This window comes from Oratosquilla oratoria, chromosome 10 (genome assembly GCF_046742065.1).
Source record: "Oratosquilla oratoria isolate Oo_2021 chromosome 10, ASM4674206v1, whole genome shotgun sequence".
NCBI classification, from domain to species: domain Eukaryota; kingdom Metazoa; phylum Arthropoda; class Malacostraca; order Stomatopoda; family Squillidae; genus Oratosquilla; species Oratosquilla oratoria.
Window position 1 is genome coordinate 50,551,536 of NC_134786.1, and position 7,500 is coordinate 50,559,035.

Sequence of the window (7,500 nt, forward strand, 5' to 3'; positions counted from 1 at the left end):
GTTGTCCCATTTCTTTGTCTTATTTTATCATTTGTGAGCTGGTGCCGTAATTAGAAGGGTACTGGTTTCATATTTGCTTAGTTGTGGGTTCAAATCCCGCACTTCTCTCCTATTCCCAGCAGTGAATGTTAATGATCTGCTCAAATAGTCTCAAAAAAGGCATCATAAAGTAAAGGTGACGTCTTCGATTGGAGCTATTCAGCGCCTCTTGGTGTAGTGGTCTCCTTATTTTCCTTAACATGCATCTTCTCTATCTTATTATACGAGTTGATTACATGTTTGATATACCAGTTCACAATTAAAATCATCATTGACCTACAATTTTATTTTTCTTCTCTGAAAAAAATTATTTTTTCGTGTGTACTGGAGTTACAACTTATTTAATACTTCTGAACTAAGAAAATGGGAAATTTGATTACATTCTCGATAATGTCAGACGATTTTGATCAGCCGTGCGATGCCCATTAGCTGTCGGAGAGGTCGTAGGTCACAATGAATCTTAGAGAAAATGGAATTTATTATTATTATCATTATTATTATTATCATTATTATTATTATTATCATTATTATTATTATTATTATTATTATTATTATTATTATTATTATTATTATTATTATTATTATTATTATTATTATTATTATTATTATTATTATTATTATTATCATTATTATTATTATTATTATTATTATTACTATTATTATTATTGTCATCGTTATCACATCATTATCATCATCATCATCATCATCATCATCATCATCATCATCATCATCATCATCATCATCATCATCATCATCATCATCATCATCATCATCATCATCATCATCATCATCATCATCATCATCATCATCATCATCATCATCATTGTCATCATTATCATCACCACCACCATTATCATCATTATTATTATCATTGCTACTATCATCAGTATTTACATTAATATTTTATTTCAGTGATGCACATTTTTTTCATGATGTCCATGTCAACTCTCCAGAACTGCTCACTCCATCAACTCTCATAATTTTCATGCATATACATTATGTATTACCATTTAGTAATTCAATAAACATGCATGTATAAACTGGCCCAACAATTAAGTAGAAATTATATAAAAACATATATCAATATCACTGAGAAAAAACACTTCTTTGAACAGAGTTGCTCCCTCATATACGTGTATGTATTTGTGTGTGTGTGTGTGTGTGTGTGTGTGTGTGTGTGTGTGTGTGTGTGTGTGTGTGTGTGTGTGTGTGTGTGTGTGTGTGTGTGTGTGTGTGTGTGTGTGTGTGTGTGTGTGTGTGTGTGTGTGTGTGTGTGTGTGTGTGTGTGTGTGTGTGTGTGTGTGTGTGTGTGTGTGTGTGTGTGTGTGTGTGTGTGTGTGCGCGTGCGATTCACCATGGTCTTGTATCACCCAAGGTAAAACGAATACTATAAGGTACGTTGAGCACCCCTCTCCACGCACCTCCACCGTGACGTCATAGGAAATCCAGAGGGGGAGAGAGTGAGAGGTGAAAGAAAATGTAAACTTTAAAGAAAACCATCTGTATGTATGATAAACTTTGAAATTACACTATGATATTCACATAATACTGAAATTACTCAGTATCACTTTCTTATCCTCAAATTATCAGTATCTGAGATATGACCGCCAGTAAAGTTATAAAAAATGTTTTCCATGCTTTCACATTAGGTGGATTATATTAATATGACGAGTTATTAGAGGGAATGACATGTCAATTTATATGTTGATCAAGTAGATGAGGAAGATATTATACTGTTGATATACACCAACTAGCTGAATATAAACCCAGTAGTAATGACACATAAAAGCATCATATGGCTTTTATTATATTACATTTTGAATTTGCGTGGGTTTCCATATCTTCTAAAGCGTGGATTTTATATGTAGACCTTTATCTCCACCAACCTCAGTTATGTTTTAACCGGATTCTTTAGTCTGTTTATTTGCAATTGAATGAACATTTCAGGAAATGTTGCTAATAAATAGTTACTTTCAAATGACGGCTGCATACATATCCAGATGACCGAGTATTGTGTGTGCCACATAATTCAATCCATTTCTTTCTAAGTTCTTTATCTTTGGGAAGTGAAAATAAAATGTATATTTTTATCACCCTTCAGTCTAACGGCATTGCACTTCTACACTATACAAACTGTTGGCACTTTTATGTTATTTGTCTGCCTTAGCTACCCCTTTAATCAGAAGATGGAGCTTCCCTCCACACACTGGTGTGTGAGTGACTGACAGCTCTCGACCCGCGGAACCCTGGTCTCAATATTTCCGTTGACGTCATCATCTACCTGCGCAGTTGAGAGTTTTTTCTGGCTCCCCCTCCCCCTTCTAACTTACCTTATAGTATTCGTTTTACCTTGGTATCACCTTGGTCTTCATCGTGGTCTTTGGATCACGTGCTGGACTCGGGATCGACAGCTATTTCCCTCACGAAAGAGAGCTCAGAGCTTATATATGACCGATCTAAGGGTAATGCTGTGACCTTACACGCACACACACCCCAACTCCCCGCCCACGAGAGTTGAAGTAACGACTCGCAGCACAGCGACACTGAAATTATTTCAACCCTGGGCGGGATTCGAACACGGATTACCATAGTGGCGGCCGGGAACCCTAGCCATTGTACTATCGAGTCGTGTGTGTGTGTGTGTGTGTGTGTGTGTGTGTGTGTGTGTGTGTGTGTGTGTGTGTGTGTGTGTGTGTGTGTGTGTGTGTGTGTGTGTGTGTGTGTGTGTTTATGTGTGTATGTGTGTATGTGTGTGTGTTTGTGCGTGGGTGTTTATGTGTATGTTTGTGCACGTTGTGTGTGTTTAACATTTCAAGCTTTGGAAGACCTATTCAAGCCCCCCTCTGGTTCTAGCTCACATCTCCCTAGGGAGTGACACGTCTCCCTAATTTAGTAACTGCTGTTCTAGATGTGTAATAACCCCTCTAAGCAGCGAGGAGACTGAAAAATTTTCTAATTTCTATTAAAGATGCCGACTAATGGATCTAATAATAAGCTGATGGAACCTCCAGCAGCCAAAGGGTTAAGACTCTCAATTAGAATATTTCTAGATTAACATCTTTACCAAAGTGTTTTATTTAGCCGATGTTAAAACTCAACCAGTCCAAATTATTAAGCTATCATTTCTCTTCAATATGGTATTCATTTTCACACACACACACACACACACACACACACACACACACACACACACACACACACACACACACACACACACACACACACACACACACACACACACACACACACACTCACACACACACACACACACACACACACACACACACACACACACACACACACACACACACACACACACACACACACACTAAAACACACACACGCACAGACACACACACACACACACACACACACACACACACACACACACACACACACACACACACACACACACACACACACACACACACACACACACACACACACACACACACACACACACACACACACACAAAAGGGAAATTTGAGTTTACGATCTGAAGGAAATAATATGGCGCTAATGTTTTGATAAACCGTGATCTAAAGAGGAAGGCAGGGATCAATAAACTAAAATTGAATTATGTTCATATTAATTCTCCATAATTATAAATTACGAAGCGTTGATCGCCGTTTGCATAAGGCTTAGATAATAAAGCAGAAGATATATATTTACATATATGTATGGGATTATTTATTTTCTTAATAAAAGAATCCGTTTTATGTTCAGATGGGGAATCAAATGCAAAGTGGTGTCGAGTTTGTAGGACCTTAGAGGATCGATTTTGAAGTTTTCTTGTTCTTTCGAAAGCGATTAATTTCGTTTATATCCCAAGTTTAATGGAACATAAGAATGGATGAGACTGCAGTTCCATGTCCCTTACCACCTGTCATCCCTCTCCATAAAGTTATTTAATCTTCTCTCGAAATAACCAAGGGGACTATAATCGATTCAGCCTTTTGTTGGCGATAACCAGCGCTTCTATCCTTGGAAACCCTGGCATATATATATATATATATATATATATATATATATATATATATATATGTATATATATATATATATATATATATATATATATATATATATATGTATATGGATATGTATATGTACATGTATATGTATATGTGTATGTATATGTATAGGTATTTGTATATGTATATGTATATGTATATGTATATGTATATGTATATGTATATGTATATGTGTATGTATATGTATATTTTGACTGAAGTTCACAGCAGCCTCTGCGTTCACGACTTTTTTGCTGAATAGTTCTACATCTCTGACGATGGAACGGTGAGCAATGGGTAGCTCCCATAAAAGTTGTCTAAAAGACATATAAGGTTCTTGTAGACGAAGGACACTTTATTATAACAAGCTTTCGACCTACATAGTCTTCAGGTTCTGGTACAGGCAAAGAAGGGAACAGTTTATATACGGAACCAAGGTACAGAATGGGAGAAAAGGAGGAACGTGATTGATGGCCATCAAATTCCAGCTTGACAAAGGATTTTACAAAGGCGGAGCATGCCGACAGGAGACCTTTTGATCCATATCTAGGTCGGATGCAAAAAAAATAAATAAATAAATAAAAATTAAAAAAATCATATTAATAATAAATTCAAACTATAATAATGTAAAAATAACAAATAAAATACATAAATAAATGCATAGGTATAGTTGAATAACAAACAAAAAGGTAAATAGTAAATGATTATAAATTGACATATAACAAAGTACAACAAAGTAAATCCCCCAACATCTACAGGACACCATTTCCGTCTGTACTACCGTGCATACGTACATGAACAGCCAATACAAACAAGATGAAAGAGCCCTTAAGAAAATATTTTCTAAATATGTAGAAACCACCAACAAGGACGACAGACTGAACTTCACCAATCTTCTACAAAAACAAGAAAACACATCATCTCCTCCTAAAAAACAGCCCCAAAACTGACATCCCAGAGCTTCAACGTAGCCATCTTGTGTATGAGTATAAATGCTTTTCAGGGAACTGTGCAGCCCTGCCCTTTACGTACATTGGAAGAACCACTACGAAGCTCTCCAGGCGCCGTACACTCCACCTATCAAACGGAGCTCCGAAGAAGCACTCAGAAGAGGTTCACGGGTAGTCTGACTAGAGAAATGCTAGTCGAAGGAACTTCCATCCTGCGTATCGAAAGAGATTACTCCCGTCTATATATATTGGAAGCCCTTTATATAAAAAACAAAAACCCTTCTCTCAACTCTTAAATCACCGATATGTACATAATTCCTAGCCTTAGAAACTTTCAAAACAGTTATAAAATTGTTAGAGAAGAAGACGAACGGCGTACGGCTCAGGTAGGTTCGCAAGCGGGATCCAGGTCAATGCCTAGATCCCTATTGGCCAGCCTCGACCAATCACGTTCCTCCTTTTCTCCCATTCTGTACCTTAGTTCCGTATATAAACTGTTCCCTTCTTTGCCTGTGCCAGAACACCTAGAAAAACTGCACGACAAACACAAACATCTGATACAACATATTACACCTAGACCACACCGTACAGACTATCTGTCAGCTGCGCCCGTCCCACGTGCGGTGTACACGATAAGACGTGTATAACCGTACCTACAAATAATACACCCCTTCACCAGCTTGACTGGTGATAGCCATAATAATGTAATAATAATAGTGATGGTAATAATGATAATAATAATAATAATAACAATATCGCATGTAGCCCATTAACAGACAGGCTACAAAAATATGCAAACAGTTCCAACCCAACCTGGGGTAAAACAGGAATTCTCATGCCTTACCTGGGGCTAATCAGGAACGCCCTCTACACGCGGGAAGTGAAATCTACTCACTTACCGTAAATTACACACACACACACCTCTCACGAACATAGCCACATCCCACACACAAACATCTTCACTTACTTTTCCTTCGACTAAAATTCGCTTCCTTTCTAACTTTCTCATATACTACATCTTCTCATTTCAGTTTACCTCCCACTAAAAAATTTTCCGTTTTTCCACCTTTCTCTCCTACTACGTCTCCTACCATTTTCCAAACTTTCGTTGGTGATATAATCTGCTCTTCCTCCCGGCATTGACGCCACCGTCCAAGCTCCCAGCCCAGTTCTCCCGAGTCACGACCACCAACAAGCCCCTAATCGCTCGCAAATCGCCCGGTAGCAATAGCCCTCTTTTATACGCTACTATCTTTTCATTTTCCTACAGACATTCTTCCCCTCCCACAAAACCCGATCCCGCGCGAGCGAGGTGGTCTTTCCTTGGATTCCAGAATCCAGAATCCAGAACCTGAAGATGACCTATGTAGGTCGAAAGCTTGTTATAATAAAGTGTTCTTCGTCTACAAGAACTTTCTGTCTTTCGGACAACTTTTATGGGAGCTACCCATTGCTCACCGTTCCATCGTCAGAGATGTAGAACTATTCAGCAAAAAAGTCGTGAACGCAGAAGCTGCTGTGAATTTCAATCAAAATTGTCTACATGAAAACCTGCTACCTAAATACACCAGTATATGTATATGTATAATATACATATACATATTATGTGTATGTATATGTATATGTATATATATGTATATGTGCATGTATATGTATATGCATATGTGTATTTGTATGTGTATGTGTATGTATATATATATATGTATATGAGTTGGAGTCAACAGTGGACAAGGAGAGACTCAAGGAGGGCAGAAACAGAACGGAGGGATAACAGAAATCAAAAGTTATCATGATTTTTTTTCGACTGGAGATTACTCTCTAATAAACGAAATGCTGCTGCGTACCTCTGATCCATAGGGGTGTCATTAAACTCTATAGAATATCACCTATATGTAGCGTGTAGTTGATTCCACGTATATGAAATTATGGTCGATGACTCCTAGTATATCAATGAGTATTGGTTACTATCTTATGTTTCATTTATCTCATTGCTTTCAGTATTAATACTAACATAACTATCGTTGTCACTATCATTACTATGTTGACAATAACAAATCCAATCCTTTACAAAAAAGCAATTACTGTTACTTCTGCTTCTACCACTACTACTACTACTACTACTACTACTACTACTACTACTACTACTACTACTACTACTACTACTACTACTACTACTACTACTACTACTACTACTACTACTACTTCTACTACTACTACTACTACTACTACTTCTACTACTACTACTACTACTACTACTACTACTACTACTACTACTACTACTATCACATATACTAATTTTGCTACTACTACTACCACTACCACCATTACTACCACCATTACTACCACCACCGCCCACATCTCACACACACACACACACACACACACACACACACACACACACACACACACACACACACACACACACACACACACACACACACACACACACACACACACACACACACACACACACACACACACACGCACATAAACACACACA

At 37.6% G+C, this 7,500-nt stretch overlaps 1 protein-coding gene across 3 annotated transcripts in view; it reads right to left on the bottom strand.

Moving 5' to 3' along the window:
• The window catches only part of LOC143029204 (neural cell adhesion molecule 2-like), a 988,127-nt gene that overhangs the window by 478,647 nt on the left and 501,980 nt on the right, over window positions 1-7,500 (bottom strand). The window lies entirely within an intron of this gene.